This window comes from Ambystoma mexicanum, chromosome 14, assembly GCF_040938575.1.
Source record: "Ambystoma mexicanum isolate Mex_15411 chromosome 14, UKY_AmexF1_1, whole genome shotgun sequence".
NCBI classification, from domain to species: Eukaryota; Metazoa; Chordata; class Amphibia; order Caudata; family Ambystomatidae; genus Ambystoma; species Ambystoma mexicanum.
Genome location: NC_090940.1, coordinates 208,221,999 through 208,240,409, shown reverse-complemented (window position 1 = coordinate 208,240,409; position 18,411 = coordinate 208,221,999). Strand labels below are relative to the sequence as shown.

General features: G+C 45.8%; 1 long non-coding RNA gene across 1 annotated transcript in view; it reads right to left on the bottom strand.

Moving 5' to 3' along the window:
* The window catches only part of LOC138527624 (uncharacterized), a 115,372-nt gene extending 100,824 nt beyond the window's left edge, over positions 1-14,548 (bottom strand). Inside the window, exon 1 of the long non-coding RNA XR_011283961.1 lies at positions 14,070-14,548. This is a non-coding gene — a long non-coding RNA (uncharacterized lncRNA). The remainder of the gene's footprint in view (positions 1-14,069) is intronic.
* Positions 14,549-18,411: the final 3,863 nt, after the last annotated feature.

Genomic DNA, 18,411 nt, shown 5'->3' with positions numbered 1-18,411 from the left:
AGAGTATGGGCAGAGTATTTGATCTATCAGTCTCTGGTATGTGGCGGGTGTCCTGTGCAGCCCAAAGGGAAGTACTCTCAATTGGTACAATCCCACAGGGGTGGAGAAGCTGTTTTTCCTTTATCCTCTGGGATCACTGGTACCTGACAATAGCCTTTTGTTAAGCAGGTGGTTGAAAGGTAAACAGCGGAACCCAATCGATCAATCAAATCATCAATCCTTGACATGGGATAATTGTATAATTGCGATATCACGTTTACCTTTTGGAAATCTATACAAAACCTCCAGGTGTCATCAGGCTTTGTGACAAGGACTATTGGAGAGGACCAAGGACTCTGAGATGGTTCTATTATATCAGAGGCTAACATTTTCTCCAGCACCTGTATGATCAATCTTTTCGGTACTCTAGGATTCTATAAGGTTTCATGTTGACCACCGTCCCTGGGGAAATACGAATATAATGAGAAAAAACACTTTACTCTTCCTGGCTCGTTACTAAAAGCATCTGGAAACTGTTCCAGTAGGTCGTGGAGGTCCTGTTGGTTTTGTGAAATAGTTCAGGGAATTAAATTATTCTCACCTGGATCCTCTCTTAATAGAATAGCCATGGCTACAGAGGTAGATTGGACCTGTTTGCTCTAACATATCATGTGGCCCATGCCATCTAGACAGCATCGCGTTCTCAGAGGTGGGTAATAAAACAAGAATCTTTTGTCCAATGGAAAATGATCTAAGTATGGACTTTTTATCATGGGGGGATTTTTGTTCTTGAGCTTTAGTTAGATGTGAATGAACTATAGATCGTACTGCAGTCATATGCTCCTTCAGACATTGTGCAGTCTGAGAAAGTGGTAAAAAAGTTTCTTCCCTCTCATTCCACATCTCCCCTGACATGTTTGGTACATCTCAGGGTTCCCTAGCATACAAACATTTGAAGGGTGAGAAACCTAGGGAGGATTGGGGGTCTTCCAGATGGCAAAGAGGGCCCAAGGTGTCATTACGTCCCAATTCCTCCCATCTGCTTCTACCAATTTCCTAAGAACAATTTTTCGAGTCTTATTAAAACGCTTGGCCAATCCATCAGTCTGAGGATGGTATACTGAGATCCGTAGTGTTTTAATTTGAAGGATCTGTTTTGTTTCGGCCATTGACTTATTCATGAAGGTGGTTCCTTGACCTGTAAGGATTTCCTTAGGGAAGTCAACTCGAGGAAAAAAAAGCTATCAGATGTTTTAGTATCTGCTGTGAGGTGTTGATTCTTAAAGGAAAAGCCTCAGCATATCTTGTAGCGTAATTTAAAATTACCGGAATATACCGATTCCCCAGCCAATATCCATACCAATATAGGAAAGAGGAATGTCAATAATGGGTAAAGGTTGGAGTGGGGTTGGATGAGCTGTATGGGCACTGGTGTTCTGGCCCAAGGCACAGGTAAGAACAAAGTTCTTCACATTGGTGTACACACCAGGCAAAAATAACCTATTTATCACCTGTCCTTGAGTCTTGGCCATTCAAAAATGTCCGCCCAGATGTGAATGGGCAATTTCTAGCACCATTCTTTGGTGTGTTTTGGGGACTACAATCTGAGATCTTGGTGAGCCTGCTGGACTTGTGTCGTGTCTCCTCTGTGACGTAGATCTTGCCTAATAAAGAGAAATTGTCCCTCCTTCTTTCACCCCTCTTCTTCTGAAATGGTATGAAGGAAGGCCTCAGCCAATATGGGGTTGTTGCATTGGGCAAACGCTAAATCCAGGATAATCTCAGGCTCATCAACATGGAGAGTGGTTTTTAAAACCTCGGATGATGGTGCGCGGTCTTCATCTGCCTCCCCAAATCCTCTCTCACCCCTTTCAGTTTTATCAGTTTTGGTATTTTCCAACCACTTTAGTGAACAATGCCTGCTCCAAAATTCCCTGTGCTACTTTCTCTCCCACCTTAATAGTGTAAGGATTCTTGCCGTTATTTTGAAGCACATTTTTACCTCACTCCTATAATCGGGGTCCACCACCCCGGCCATGAGATCCAAGCCATGCCTCCAAGCTAATCCGGATTTGGAAGTTAACCTTATATAGGTTCCTTTAGGGGGTATGAGGACTAGATCTGTGGGAATCAATAACCAGTCTCCTGGTTGTAATACTTCCTCATGGGTACTAGCTGAGTCAAAGCCAATCAACTCCTTCATGGCTATAGATGGACTGGTAGCGTGCTTACTGCGTTTTTCAAGATGTATGTATGATGTTCCCATAATTGTCCTCTTGAACACAAATCACAGGGGGAATGACTCTCTTCCCCTGACTGGTAACTCCAGCACTTTGTGCAGTCAACTTTTGATACCAGGAGAATGACTCCCTTCTCCTGGTATCAATCAGCACTCTCCAATGACAGGGGAAATGACTCACTTCTGCTGGCTCCTCCTCAGCCTACTTGACTGGCTTTGATTCTCCCACCAAGAGAATTACTCCCTTCCCTTGGTGTTTCAGAGTTATTTTCTCACTTGGGTTTTGCCTTGGAACTTTTTCACAGAATCAACAAAATTCCAAGTCGTACTTATCTCTGGGTTCCAGACCCTTCTCTGCTCCTCAGTGGGCTTATCTCTGCCACTGATATAAGGAAGATGTCCTCAGATGCACTCTTCTCTTTCGTTCGAGTCCCAGGCCCTTCTTTGCTTGTTAGTGGACTTATACCCACCACTTGTATGATGAAGATTTCTTTTGATGCACTCTTCACTTTCATTCAGGTCCCAGACCCTTCTCTGGTGGTCAGTGGACTTTTCCCTGCCACAGGTATGAGGAAGATTTCCTCGGATGCACGCTTTACTTTTGGTCGCGTCGCAATTTCTTGAAGCACTTGTCCTGGCCTGAAGCGGATACCTCTCAACTCCCCCCCATGTCCCTACCCGTCTGCCTGTGCATCCTGTTACCTTCTGGGACTTGGTTGCATGGCACCTGTCCCTCCAGGGACTGGGGTCAGTCTCCTTCCTGCTTCCTGCAGCCGCCGGCGTCTTCTCTGCTTCTGCAGGGGCTCAGTGTTTTGAGGCTTCTTTCAGTCTCTGCACTGTTCGGGGACCACATAGTTAACATCCTCCAGGAGATTGTGCATTGCTTTGCCTATTTGCAGCTGACCCCAGTCCTGCCAATGCAGGACCCGTCACAGACTCTCTCAGCTTCCCGCTGGCGTCCTCTGCAGAAACCATCCCTCGGTCATCCACGTACTTCCAAACTCCCGGGTTCTCTGACCAGTGAGGAAAGCGAAGACCTCGGATCCATCTTTGCTTTCCTTCTTATGGGGCTTGCTCTACCCCAGTGTAACGTCAACACCTGTTATCAATGGCTCATTGGCACTCCTCATGCCTCCTGTAAGCCACCTCATCTCAGTACCAGCTGCAGGAAAGGCTTCATATCACAAGTATGGCACTCACACAATAGGTAACATTTGTAAAAACCTTTATTGAAGCTTCTGGAGTTGGAAAACTCCTACTTTGCCCTATAATTAAGATGGGAGTAGTCCCGACCATCAAACAATAAACAAAACAGTCCTAGTGGAATCCGTCAAATCAAAATGGCCTATGCTAACAAAACCTAATGCCTGCCCTATCTCTTGTACACAAGTGTATAAAGGAGAAATGTATGTAAAGGAAAAATCAGTGTTCAAAAGAATAAATGTGGCTGAATCAGCTCCCCTCCCCACATTAGACCACACAGAGTAAGGCGGTCCCTCTACGCAGGATGACCCACTCTGGTTTGGGGTTTCAACACATGAACAGTCCAAGATGTGGATTGAGGCCCACCTGTCCTTCCACATTAAAGTTGCTCTTTCCAGCCTTTCAAACAACGTTTTACAAAATGTTCACACTGGTCCCCCTCTGTCGGGCTCAGACCTCTTCAAAACAAAAGTTCATGTTGGTCCCTCTCGGTCTGGCTCAGACCTCTTCAAAACAAAGTTCAACAAGACTTGCAAGGGGGCTCCCTTCCCCAAGGTTAATACACTTCGGGACTCCCTTAGCCGGGCTCAGACCGCTTTCGGATGTCGAAGACCTTTGAATGTGCGTGGCTTTCTTTACAGACCCCTGCAGAACCACTTCAACTAAAAGTTCAAAGTTCAACTTTCACTCTCCCCTTCTCTGAGTTAATTTTGCTTACTTCGCTTTTGCAGTTCATTCGCTTTATTGTTACAAACAATGCACCTTTCACAGAGACTTTAGAGTGGGATACTTCCTTTCACCTGACCACTCTGTTACTCAGTACCGCTGATTTCACACCTGTCCTTACTTCAAGTTCATTCACAGGTCTACCTTTCTTCACGTCTCATTTACACGTGTGCAGTCTTCACTTGCGATATAATGTTGCCACTTCAATCTTTAACACACACCGATCTCTCAGGTCGCTTGCCAACTCACTGGCTGTGTGCGTTTCTTTCTTGGTTTTACGATTTGCATTTCACGAGTCAAGGTTAGTTCCACAGGCTTGGCCACGCCTCCCCAACTCTGCTGTTCATCCAGGAGGGTTGCTGGAATTCTTGAAACACAATGCAGCCTTCTGATGTGGGATCTGGCCTCCTCCACGTACGTGTCTTTTGCAGCTTTTTAAAGGCAACAACCATCCAGTAGTGAACACTTGGGGTTTTCAACCCGCTTCTTTCGTTCCTTGGTCCGTTGCTCTGCTCCAGTAGGTTTGCCTTCGCCCCGGAAGTGTTGCTCATACTCGTGTTCCGTCTTACTCAGAGTGTGTGTCTAGGTTCTGCCTTGTATCCGTGTGAGGAGAGCAAATTGGTATTAGGTGTATGCACTTAAAGTCAAGTGCCTGACTTTGCCTGACCTGATTAACGGGGCATGTCCAGTATGATGTATGAGAGTTAGTCTTGTTACTCTCAGTCACCCTCTTCATCTACCCAGTGTAAAAAGGGGCTGGAGGAGTTGGGACTTCGGAGAATCCTGAAATAAATAGGATAGGTTAGATGAACAAGAAAGGGGGGAATACCACATCTCACCATCGGTTGCCTTACTTGGAGAAACCTGAAGGTGTCTCACCTGCTAGTCCCCGGAGATCTCTCATCCAGGTGGCCAGGACACGGCCATCGCTATTGGATCCAGTACCTGGGGGTGGACCAATCAGGGAGGATCACCTGGATGAGGGGTCTTCAGGGAGTGGAAGTGAGTGGAAGTGGGACACCGAAGGTTGAGACACAGTACCCCCTTCCTTGTAACACCCTTTCCCCATCCTACCCTGTAGGATATTTAGAAGCTCTACCCCCGCCCCTCTTTTCCGACACGAACACTTTCTTACACCATGACAGACAACGGACTAACACCAGAGCCGTTCACCTGACCTGTCCCAACACACGGGTCAAGCAGAGTCAGGCATCTGACAATAACCACACACACCTAATGGCCCTTCACCTTCCCCACAGGGATAAAAGGCGAGCATGAGAGCACACGGCCGAATGCACAAGGAAACAGCTACACCAGACCAGCAGTTCAAATAGAGGAGAAAGGTGGCGAGTCCTGGAGGGACGACGAAGGGGGAACTGCCCTTGCCCTTCTCAACTCAGACCTGAAGAAGCATCCGAAAGGGCAATCGTAAGACCAGGATTTGCAGTTGGCATGTGGAGTAACAGATGTCAACGGCGCATGGGGCCTCCTGCATTGATAGCACAGGCGGAGAGGCACGATGGCTATCCTGGTACCATCCTTGACTCTAAAAGCAAGATAAGCCAACGGGTTCAACACAACCAGTGATTTGGAGGAAGCTGATAGCAAACCGAACTGTATTGAGCCCAAGGTTGCAAGTGGCAACATTATATGAACGCAAGGAACTTGGGAACAAAGAACTTGTGTGTGTTTGAACTTTTGGGAAAGCCCAGAGAAGGGCCAGCTGAAGAGTGGTCAGGTGCCGCAGGAATGCTCATTCAAAGGACTTTCGCTGCCCCCTTTTGTTTTGTGTGGAAAAAGTACCGAAAGGCCGTAGGAAAGGGCGACTTGAGGTGTCAGTGTGGTCCTACAAGGGTCACGTCAAATCCCTTGTACAATCGAAAGTCTCTGACCCATTGCCAAGAGAAAGCTAGGAGAAGGGAAACCACGCTTTCTGATGAGATGAAGAAAATCATGAACTGTGTTCTAAATTAATGAACCGTGTTGAAGATGGCTATGTGATGAACTCGACGGAGAGATGCCAAGGGAAAAGCTAAGTGAAGTCAATCCTGCATCGTGATAGCATTGATATTCAGAGTGAAAGGCCATAGTGAACCCAGCAGAGGGAGGCCCACGCTGCAAGAAGGATCTGAGCCCGGCGAAGGGAGATCCAAGGGGCAGAAAGCAATTGCCCAAGGTGAAAGACCACCGAAGGAACTTTTGTTTGTTTGTTGTTTTTGATCCAGCAGGCTTTCTAACCTGGCCCCTGAAGGTTCTGATATCGTTTAATGGAATTGTGAACCTTGTGCTGGAGGGGCCCAGGAGTGTTCTGTGCTCAGAGGTCTCAGAGGACCTGTGCTTAAAACGTGGGGAAGGGAGACCCAGCCATACCATCCTGACTTATCATTTTGTGAACACTTCCATCTTTTCTGGTGAACATTATCCCACACTCTTTTGTAACTTAGTGGTAAGGAATGACAATAGTTTGTTTTAGTATAGGCCGTTTTTATTTGACAAGATGCTACTAGGACTGCCTTATATTTGTTTGATGATTATAGCTTGCTCCCATCTTAGCTTAGGTGTCTTTCTCACCCATTCATACAGTTTAATAAACACCCTCTAACTGTGATCACATGTGTCTGTTTTTACTGTTGCCACCATCAGTTCCTTGCATCACCCCCACTCCCTGACCACACTCCCTGAATACCCCTCACCCAGGTTATCTTACACCCTCTGGTTTCTCACACAGGAAAGTCAGTAATCTTTATCTTTTCTATGTTCTTCTTCATCCTAGTACTTTCTATATTAGTTGTACTCCTGGAACTACTTAAATTCATTAGTTTACTTTCAATATAGTGGTTGGCAATTGAGGGGGGCGTAAGGCATGTGAGGGAGTGATGTTATGTAACGTGTTGTATCCAAAGTGATTGTCCTTATCCCAGAGGGGTAGTCCCTCCCCATGACGTTCTCCCGTATTATACCACCCTTAGGGGGACTATTGGGTAGCAGCCACACCTCTCAAGCCTCATTGGAAGGGCTCTGCCTTGCGGGGAAGTGACAATACCGAGCGAATCATCACACATCCCCTGCCCCTTCCTTGTCTCCTCCCACTGCAGACTTGCCTGCTGCCAGGGGCTTCCTCCTTTGTCTGCCGCGCTCCCACCGCATCTATGTCAGCCACCATAGAAATAGAAAGGGAACTTAATACTTTAGTACCTAATTACTATGGTGGTGACGATATATATTTTTTTTAAAGAAAGGTTGGACTCATGCAATACCCAACCTAGACACGGCTGGTTGGGTATTGCACGTAACTGACTCTGTACCCCTGAACACAGGGGCCGATATCTTAAATCAATGGGCGGGGCAGAGGAAGCTGCAAGGCCAGTACAATTAGCAGGTATGTCCCAGGAGGCACTTTCGCCAACCATGTGCAAATATATGATTTAAGGGTCTCCAGTCAGAGGGCACTCCTCTGACTGCCTTCACGTTGGAGCTTCGGGGGATCTTCATTTTTCCATAAATGATTCAGTAATTTTCGGATAGCCAGAGAGTTTTGGGTGCAATCCTTCAAAATGAACACCTTTGTCTCACCCTAAGACTTTGTTCATGCACCTCCTGTGGGTCCTAAACATAGAGCACAAAAACTAATTTATGTCCCAGTCTTATATAACAACAAAATATGGAGGTTGGTGCCCGATGATTTAATATCAATATGTTCCATCTTAAATGAGTCTTAACACCTGTATTCAAGCCCCCTGTTGGATACTCTATTTCTTCTTTACTTGCCTACGCACAAATAATACTCATGCCACCAGCCCAGGGTTGATGGTCATCCAGGTTTTATAAAGTAATGATGCCTTGTTAACCTCAAACTTGCACACTTCCTATCTACCAGATTGCATTTTATGCGTCCAGTGCTATGAGACAAATATTGTAGATGATCATTTGCCTTCTGAGTTACATTATGGTCACCACAAGAGCAGCCATGTCCACCCATCACATTGTAGACATACATTCTCTCTTGTCGCAGGGGTGTTGCTAGGTCTGGAAAAGACCCGGGGCTACACTAATGTCGGAACTGTCGGGACTGGGGGCTAGCCAGCCTTTTGGCTGTAGCGCCTGAGATTCTATCCGGGGCTACAACCAAAAGACCAGGAGCTATAGCCCCCAAACCCCCCCCCTAGCAACGCCTCTGCTCTTGTGCATATTTGCACTTCTCGAGTGAATCATATTTCTTACGTAACTTGTTGCTCTGAAAAGTTTTTTTTATAAATTGTGAAATTGATTTGCAACATCGTTTACTGCTTTTCAAGTCTGCTTTATTGAACTCATAGTACTAGTTTAGCTTCTGAAGGACGCCTATACAAAAAGCATTGTAGGTTGTTGTAAACCTAAACATTGGATGTGAGGAGATGTAGTCTACTGCGTGAATTGCAAACTGTACACCCAGGAAACATGAGCTAAATTCCCTGGGCACCCCCCCCCCCCCCCCACACACACACACACACACTTGACCAAGCTACGTAAATCATTATATATCACAGTGCTTTATTTTCCTAAGCTGACAAAGTTACTATCATCTAAAAGCAACATATTTAAGTGTGCAAAAAGACCCATTCATGCACGGTTTAATAAATAACAGTGTTGCACTGCATATACTAAAATCAACCATTTATAGTGAATGTGAAAGTCTGTAGTGTCACTCTCATCTCACTCTCATCGGTTGCGACTCGTGGTTGTCCCATATATTAAGTGAATTAAAATAAAATAATGGCAGGTGGGTGTAGGGTGGGTGGGGTGAGGAGCTCTTCTACATTTCCATGCAAAATTATGGGTAGGTGGCATGAATGAATGTGTTTTGGATGATCAGATGCATCAGGCAAATGTAGGGCAATGCAATGAAAGATATGAAGAGGCAGGAGTCATACTAAGATTTCACTTTAGTTTCATTTACAGTTACATTTACAAAGTCTTGGCTTCCAAATGGTCCAACTTTGCTTTTCAATAAGATAAACTGTGGGAGCTGTTTCATGAAACTGATTAACAGGTGAAATGCTAGCATATATTGTGGGCACAGCTTCATGAAATTGATTTACCAACTAACAACTGACATGTATTGTTGGCAGTGTTAGTGCTGTATAAAGTAACAATGCAGAAGTATATTGTCGGTGCAACATCATAAAAGTGATTTACAGAGAGTACACTGGCATATTTTGTGGGAAGTAAATCACAAAAGTGATTTACAATTACATTTCTGGCATATTCTGGGTAAAGCTTCTTGAAAGTGTAATGCTGGCATGTACTGTGGTCACAGCATAATTAAAGTGATTTACAGGGGCAATGCTGCCATCTGTTTTTTTTGCACATCATGGCAGAGATTCATAGAGGGAATGCTGACATGTATTATGGGTAAAGCACCTTTAAAGTGATTTACAGAGGGGATGCTGGCCTATGTTGTAGTTGCAACTAGTGATTTACAAAGAGAACACTGGCCTATATTGTAGGTGCAGCTTAATGAAAGTGATTTTAAAGAAGGAATGCTGGCATTTATTATGGGTGCAGCTCCAAGAAATGTATTTACCTCTGCAGTGCTGCATATGTTGTGAGTGCAGCCTCATGGACTTGATTTACAGGATGAATGTTGTTATATTTTTGGGGTGCAGCTTCCTTAAAGTGATTGTCACCCCTTCTCCAACCACGCAGCACATGGGTGGCTTTACTTTGCACAGGCTGATGCCTGTATCCTCATTGGTAGGAGGCCTACCATTGGCAGAAGCTGGTTGTGTTTCAGCTTACAGCAGGAAGGGCATTGCAGGGACAACCGGACCTGCCTGACATAGCACTGGCATTCCACCATCATTACGCCTGCACTCGCGCAGTGGAGTGTGTATCCACGAATGGCTACATGCTGATGTAGCACATTATCATGGCAGTGCACCACAGCATTATTGTGACTGCAGTGTTCTATAAAAGTCTATTTTCCCAGGCCATGGTCAATCTTAATGCTCTCTGTGCCTGCATCTGCCCAGCCAGTTGAGTTGTGTTCCCTTTGCCCGTGTCTCCTCTCTCCTGACCCTCCTGTCTGAGTCCTGCCTTCTCCCTGCCTGTCTCCTGCTACTTTCCTTGTCCCTACCTTGCTTACCATCTGCTCTTGTGTGCATTCCCCCTCCTTCTCCCTTCTGCCCTGTTCTGCCTGCCTTGAGCCCTATGCCCAGGTTCTGTTCAGTTGCCTACCTTTGGTAGCCCTCATCTGCCTGGCTCCCTTGGATACCTTATGTCCTTAGATCTCAACTCTGCTACAGTGCCTCAAAGACCACAGTTTGCCCTGTCTCCAAGCCATGTGAATTCTTGAAGGGGAGCCTTTGCTGTGGGGAACCGACTTCTGACTACCCCCAAGTACAATCCCTTCAAGAAAGAAAGGGGCTGGTTTCTACTAACATCCTTTTTTTAGGGTGCAACTTAGAACCATGCCGAGGCAGTGCATCAAACAAGACATCAGGTACACAGTGCCCATGAGATTTAGTGCTTGACAGTTATTTACTCCATTAATGATGGCATATATTGCAGTTACATCATCATATACGTGATTTACAGTGGCAATGCTGGTATATTGTGGGAACAACTTCATGACATTGATTTACCCTGGCAATGTTGCCATATATTGTGGGCACCGTGTCACAAAAATGATTTACAGGGCCAATAATGCCATCTATTGTTGGTACAGCATCATGATAGAGATTTTCTGAGGGAATTTGGACACGTATTGCGAGTAAAGCATCCTTACCGTAATTTACAGTGGGACATCTGGCATATGTTGTGGGTGAAGCTTCAAGAAAGTGATTTACAAAGGCATTGCTGGCATATTTTGTAGTTGTGTCATCATGAAAACGGTTTGTGGGCTCAGCAGCACTGAAGTGATTAACAGTGGGGAGACTGGCATATATTGTGGACACAGCTTAATGGAAACAATTTACAGAACGAATGCTAACATACATTGTGGGTACAACATCATGCACTGATTGATCCTGCCAATGCTGGCATATATTGTAGGCACATCATGAAACTGATTTACAGAAGGAATGCTGGAATAGATTGTGGGATCAGCAGCATAAAGGTGATTTACAGAAGGAATGGTGGCATGTACAATGGGAGCAGCTTCATGAAAGTAATTTATCCTGCTAATTTATTTATTTTATTTTACATTTTTTAAAGCGCTCACACAGCCCATGGGCATCGAGGCGCTGTTACAGAAATTGTTTTTTTTTAGTTGCATAATTGTTTATTTGTGTCTTAGTTGTACATTTATAACACGCTTAAACACACCCAGAGGTTTCTAAGCACAGACCCGGGGATCGAGCCTGTGTTGTTTCATGTCGTCTTGCTTCCAAGGCGCGCACGCTGCCGCTGAGCTATCCTCCTGGGACTATGCTGGCACATATTGTGGGCACTGCATCATGAAACTGATTTACAGGGGCAATGCAGACCAATACTGTTGGTGTAGCATCATGAATCTGTTTTGAAAAGCATTGCTGGCTTATTCGTTTCCCCGGCTTAATGAAAGTGATTTACCCCAGCAATAGCAGTATATGTTGTAGGCAGAGCATCATGAAGGTGGTTTACAGTGGCAGCTTTGGCAGACATTGGGCCTCATTACGAGTTTGGAGGTAGCCATGCCACTCATGTCTGGGTCCCGAAAAAAGGGAATTACCGGGCCATTCCGACTTTTGCGGGCCTGGTAATTCCCATTTTCGGGAACTCGTACGTCCCCATTCCCATTTGAGCCCCCATAGGGCTCAATGGGAATGGGGAGGATGCTAACAACAGACCCGTTAATGACGGGTCCGTTGTGAGCATCCTGGTCTGCTCGCGGGTGCCGGTATGCACATCTGGCCAGACCAGACGTGCATACCGCCACCTGTGAGCAAACTCATAATGTGGCAGCCCGGTATAAACGGTGCCGGTAGCTTACTGGCACCGTTCATACCGCGGCCGCCAAGGTCATAATGAGGCCCATTGTGGGTGCAACATCATGAAAGTGATTTTCAGAGGCAATTCTGGCATATATTGTGTGTGCAGCTTCATGAACGTAATTTACCCTACCAATGCTGGTAGATATTTTGGAGAATGCATCATACAAGTGATTTGAATTGGCAAAACTTGCATATTTTGTGGGTGCAGCATCATAAAAGTGATTTACAACGAGAACGGTTCCATATATTGTGGATGCATCATCATGAAAGGGCTATACAGAAGGTACTGTAGATTGTGCTCTGTGTGCAGCTTTATAAAACTGATTTATTTTGGCAATCAAGGCATATATTGCAGAAGGTACTGTAGCTTGTGCTGTGTGTGCAGCTTTATAAAACTGATTTATTTTAGCAATCAAGGCATATATTGCAGGTGCAGCATCATGAACGTGACTTACATAGGCAATTTTGTTGGCTCAGATTGATTAAAGTGATTTACCCTGGCAATGCTGGTATATATTGTTGGGAGAACATCATGACATTTATTTACAGTGTCAACACTGCCATATATTGTGGATGCGTCATCACGAAAGTGATTTACATGGGCAAAGTTGGCATATATTGTTGGTGCAACGTCATGAAAGTGGTATTCAAGGGCAATGATGGTAAATATGGTGATCACAGCATCAAGAAAGTGGTTTACAGTGTTAATGCTTGCTCTAAGATGAGATACCTCCTTCTGGTCATTCTGCAAGGGCCTCAAAGGCTGGCTTTTCTCCCAAGACCTCCAAAAGTAATTGAACTTGCACAACTCTATAAGCATGTGGCAATTGTCACCTCCACGTAGACCAGAAACTCAGATCTATGCTCCATGTATGTACCACCTATGTTTGCAATCATTTGTAACCACTATGTTCATGTAAACCAGTGCCTAGATGCCCCTGGGTTTGATGTGCCTTATAAATATCAAAATAAATAAATATTTTGTGGATGCAGCATCATGAAAATGATTTGCAGAGGGAATGCTGGCATATATTGGGGCAAAGCATTGAGAATGTAATTTACAGATGGAACACTGGCATATATTGTGGGCAAATCATTGAGAATCTGTTTTACAGATGGAACGTTGGTTTATAGTTTTGGTGCAGCATCATGAAAGTGATTTAGAGAGGGACGCTAGTGCATATTTTGGGTGCAGGTGTCATAAAAATATTGTAAAATGCTCCCATGTGTGTTGATGACCTGGATTCTATAGGATTTTGTCATATACTATCCTAGCAAGCCAATTGTTGATTGCATGCATTTTTACCCCACTTTCTCAAAAATGGTGCTATAACCTACACCATTTCAGCCAAATATTTCAAAGGGGTCAACCTATTTTTCTCCGAGCACCTTTACATTATTTTGGGGTAATGGGGCTACACTCGGTAGCACGTGCTACTTCGAGGCACATGTATGTCCCTCAACTGAAAATATCCACCCACGGCCACTGACCTTGAATCATTGTATGGGTTAGTCCCCCCCCCCTTTAATAATCCCTCACCCCAATCCATTGCACCGAAAGCTGCCTCCGCCACTACAGTGCACGCCTCTGTGGTGCAACTGAGTATGGAACACGTCGTCCGAGGCAGGCTTTCAGGAATGCACGCAGGGTGCAGTGAATATGTCAATGGACGCCAGTCCGGGTGCGTGCCTAGAGTTCAACGCACTTACCATCTATCTTGAGGTCCTAATTTCCATCTTTATGAAAAAACCTTTTAAAATATCCTCGACTCAAAGGAAGCTCAATGACCAAATACCATCTCCCTTTTCGTCCCCCGAACCTCCGTCTTGGGTGCTCCCAAATGTGGGTTAATGCCACACCCTTAAGCTGCCCATGCCAGCGACTATGCCCTGTATGTCTACGGGGATTCAGCAGTGCTTTAATGAGTATGCCGTGTACGCCAGGAGAAAGGGTAGCGTGAATACAGTACCTGGAAGAAATCTCACGCCGTTCCTTCCGCTGGCATGTAAGGTCCCCTGGGCGCCTCTATTTATGGTGCCTCTCTGCTCCGCCTGGGTGGCCTCTGCTTCCCAGCCCCCGCCCTGCCTCAGGCGGCCGGCTTCAGATCCTCTGGTCGCTAACTCCGTGCTGGAGTCCCAGGTGCGCGGAGTGTACCTTTGAGGCGGTGAACTGCACGCAGGTTCCGCTGCTCGCACCGCCAGAGATGACTGCTGCCCGCGCTGGCGATGAACGCAGGGCGCGCGACCGATACTCGTGTTAATGATGAACGACAGGCAGCAGCAGCAAGCCCAGTGCGTGGTCCTCAGTAGTCCCTGTTATTCGCATCTACAGTTCTCACCTGGCCGAGCCCCGCACCCAGCGCAGCTGGCAGGAAACCGCTTCTCCTCGCAGCCTATTGGATCCCAGAGAAGCAGCTGTTATCCCGTTGCCGGGAGAGTTGCTTGGCGACGGTGACGCCCTCAGCATCTCTACAGAAACTCAAGGGGAAGGCTTGAGAGAGCAGGCTGACCGGCGAGCGCGCAGGAAGATAATAACACCCACAGTCCAGGTAGCCGTATGAAGGAGCGATAACACGCTCTACTCAGGACAGCTCGGGAAAAGGGGGGAGAGGTGGTCCTATGGCAGGTCTACCGCTTTCCTTCGGTTGACTCTGGGGGAGAGGGGAGGAGGTAATGCTTTGGCTGATACATAGTTTTTAAACGCGTACACTGCTTATACTTTACTTTTTTAAATATCTATTTGGCTAAAAAAAAAGTCTTGGTTGATACAACTATCATTTCTCTAAAGGTTGAAGCTTAACTGGCACGCTATTATGCAAGTCTGTGCAAAAATGACGAGCATACTCGTCCTTGACATTTAAGGGGTTAATGCTTTAGTGGAATTCAGGAAGGAGCTGAAGGAACTAGTAGGGATCATTTTGGAGCTGTAACTCCTATATATGCAGTACCCCTGTAGGAAGGGATGTCCAAGCTACTATATAACATGACCCCTCCCCTTCTACTGACCTTTATAAACCCCAAAAGTCAAGTAGAGTGCGCCATTGCTTCCTATCTAGGCTTCCACTGTATAAACCCAAATACAACATTACGCCCCTTCAGGACTGAACCTTTCAGTGGACTAAAAAGAAAATTGATAATACATGCATCAGCACAAGAATAATCATAGCCATTCAGAGAGATGCTAAAAAAATGGGAGAAACAGGAAGGAGGAAGTGGCTTCATGTTACCAGCTGTGTGTAGCCGACTGGGTGTGCCTGCATCGCCCGGGCAGTCAGCTTAGCCAAGCAGCATGCTTGGAAATGTATACGCTGAAAGGAAACCAAACCTTGCGTTCTGAGATTGCTCTGGGGCCACCGTAGCCTTTTAGATGTAGGGAGGCTGTCCATGTAATGTGCTACAAGGTGGGCCTCCCAGGTTATCTTTCTGGCAAATCAGTAAAGGGTACATGTTTGTCCTGAGCTTGAAAACGTGTAGTGGTTGGACTGGGCTCGGGCCCATAACAGTCCTTATTGAGGGTGCCGAAATCCTCCAGAGTCACTCGGCTGCTTACCACTAAAAAGCCTCTTTATGAAATGGTATTAACCCCCGCCCCAGCCACTCTGGCAGCTACCCATATAAAAAGATCCCCTTTAACACTGGCTCTTCCTTTATCATCCTCAAGCAGTCTTTGAACTCCGTGACAATACGCATTAAGGAGTCACCTATAGCCAATTGAATCTAAGTGATCAACCCCTATTCACAAATTGCTTGCCAGGCCATACGGTAATAAAACAGTTTAGGTATAATCGGTGTCTTGATTACTGTAAGCCTTTCATACTATGATTTGGGAAGATTTTTCCAAAATGTTCACTTAGCTTCTAGACTACGTAAATAGCATTCACGTTTCTTTTCGAAGAACCTTTCTGTCAATCGTGCATATAGATTCCCAAACATTACATTTCTTTTGAGCCCATTGAGGTGAGCATCCCCCACGAAGGCATTTAACACTGCCCAGTGAGAGTCAATAATGGACACACCCCAGATGGGAATGAGACCAAGACCAAGTGTGGGTGAAGTCAAAAGGTAAACGCTTATCCAAACCAAAATAGGGCAAGCAGAGAACTCTGCAAACTCTGAGAGCGCTCTGCCAAACGCAAACATTCACATTGTGTTACAAAATCACGTCATCTATGACGTGGGAACTAAGGGATACATTAAACGATGAGATTGGGCAATGGGGAAGGGCACCTATAGATGTATAGAGGCGAAGCTTCCGGATTGGCGAGGCTCCGTCTGATGTCATGGTGATGCTTGCAGGTCAGCTGGACTCATCAGGTTGGAGCTACGGTCAGACGATGGTTGATTGATACATCTTGACTGCACTAACCTTTGCCCTTGTGGCCACACATACTCATTCAGCATTAATTGTAATTCATGATGCCCTGTAAATCCTACAAACCATTATTCTAACATCACAAAAAAAATCACACATAGCCCTAGGTGTTAGCACTTCATCGCCATAAAGAATACTATACACTATGTAGGCTGCCTCAGGGGTTCAGGTGGCTTATCAGGGGGCAAATTCCAGGGATACATCTATCACTTTCTTTTCGTTAGATCTAGGGGGGGGAATCTTCATAGCATGTTATTATAGGGATATATATATATGGCCACCATGGTCAGTCAGGGTTGGGGTGAACTGGAATGCTATCCAGTCAGAGGGCACATGATCTACTTCAAAAGGCCGTGGGATGAGAGGAGTCTGGGGGCTCGTGAGGGCAGACCTGGTACAGGCTCGGGGGAAGGACAAGGGGTTACATTCATAGCATTACTTTGTCGGTCAAACCAGGGCTTTACACCTCAGCCCGGAGAAAAGGGGGGGGGAGAAAGGTGGGGGTTGACCTGCGGTGCTGCAGGAGAGTGGGGAGAAGGCCCTGTAGCTTGTTGGGCCGTATCTTGTTCATTGGTGCAGAGGACACACATGGAGAATGTGAACGAGTTAGAAATAGGTTAGTATGTGTGTTGGTACATTCGCAAGGTGTGCGATATGTCTCTTATAACATGGGGTTTATGATTCAATCCTCAGGAATTATACAATTTATACAACAAACGCTCTATATGCAACAATTGCCACACACCACGATAAACCATACGTATTGTGACACTAATTGGTTATGCTGGGAATCACACAATTTTAGAAAATCATTGAGTACATATTGGTATCACACATTGCCCTGTGTAGTTTATACGTGTCTGGCACTTCAAACGGGGTACAGGGTTGGGGGTTATCTACAGTATATGTCATAAATGTAGGGTCTGCAAGGGGACAGGACAAGGTTTATGGAGACAGCTTGTTTTTCTCAAACCCCAGCTTCGGCCCGGTCATCGTAGGTCAATGATGGATTGCAGAAGGTGAAATATACATTGTCTGTCATATAATTTCTTTGCTCCCAGTCTCCCGTGAGAACAGACCCGCTGGGCATACACTGGGGCCTCGTCGGTTGGTTGTGGAGCCCCTTGTTCTTGGATGGCCAACAGCCCCTTCCCACTTTGAATATGACTTTCAGGGACCACCATCAGGGCGGAATGCAGCGTTGCCAGGGAGCACGTGCCCTTCCATGACTGTGGGAGGTGCAAGTATGCCTGTTTGCCGCAAACCCAGTATATATCCATCAATGCAGCTGTCCCTTTCTTCATGTCTGGGATGATGAGCGTTTTGTTACAGTTCTTGTTTGTGCCCATGTTTGTTTTCCCTTCTCCAAGAAAGCACAATTCATAGGCAATTTCTTTTTGCAGTTTGAAGCGCTTTTCCAGGGCTGTGACCCAAGTGAGCTTTGTGATGTGTTGGGCCCATTTCGGAGCGCATGTTTTCTGGATCAATTGCAGCTTTTCGACTGCCAGCCCTCGTAGTGCCTCTGCTTTGCATGTGATTTGCTTATCTTGCCATTTATTCTCCGACTTCAATGCCACTTTAATCACTACAAATGGCTCCTTCAGGCACACTACTCCTTTTGGTTTTGAGTGGCATGTTTCTTTCATTCTGTAACATTTCAAAAGAGACAGTGTGTGCCTGGAAGGTGTTCTTTATTCTGCATAATGCGAGATGAATGAGACATTGGGCATCTGCAATAGGTGACTCTTGTGGCAGCAGTACCTTAGGGGTACCCGAGGCATGGGGTATTAGAGAGCACACATAACAGCTCTTGTTAGTAGCTTGCTTTGTGGTGGAGCTCATGTCTGCGTACCATTTATTAGACTGGTGCAGATGTTGTGGGTCTTCTATTGTGTCTAGCCCTAACCCATAATATTCATCATATTTTCTCCTCTCCGCCC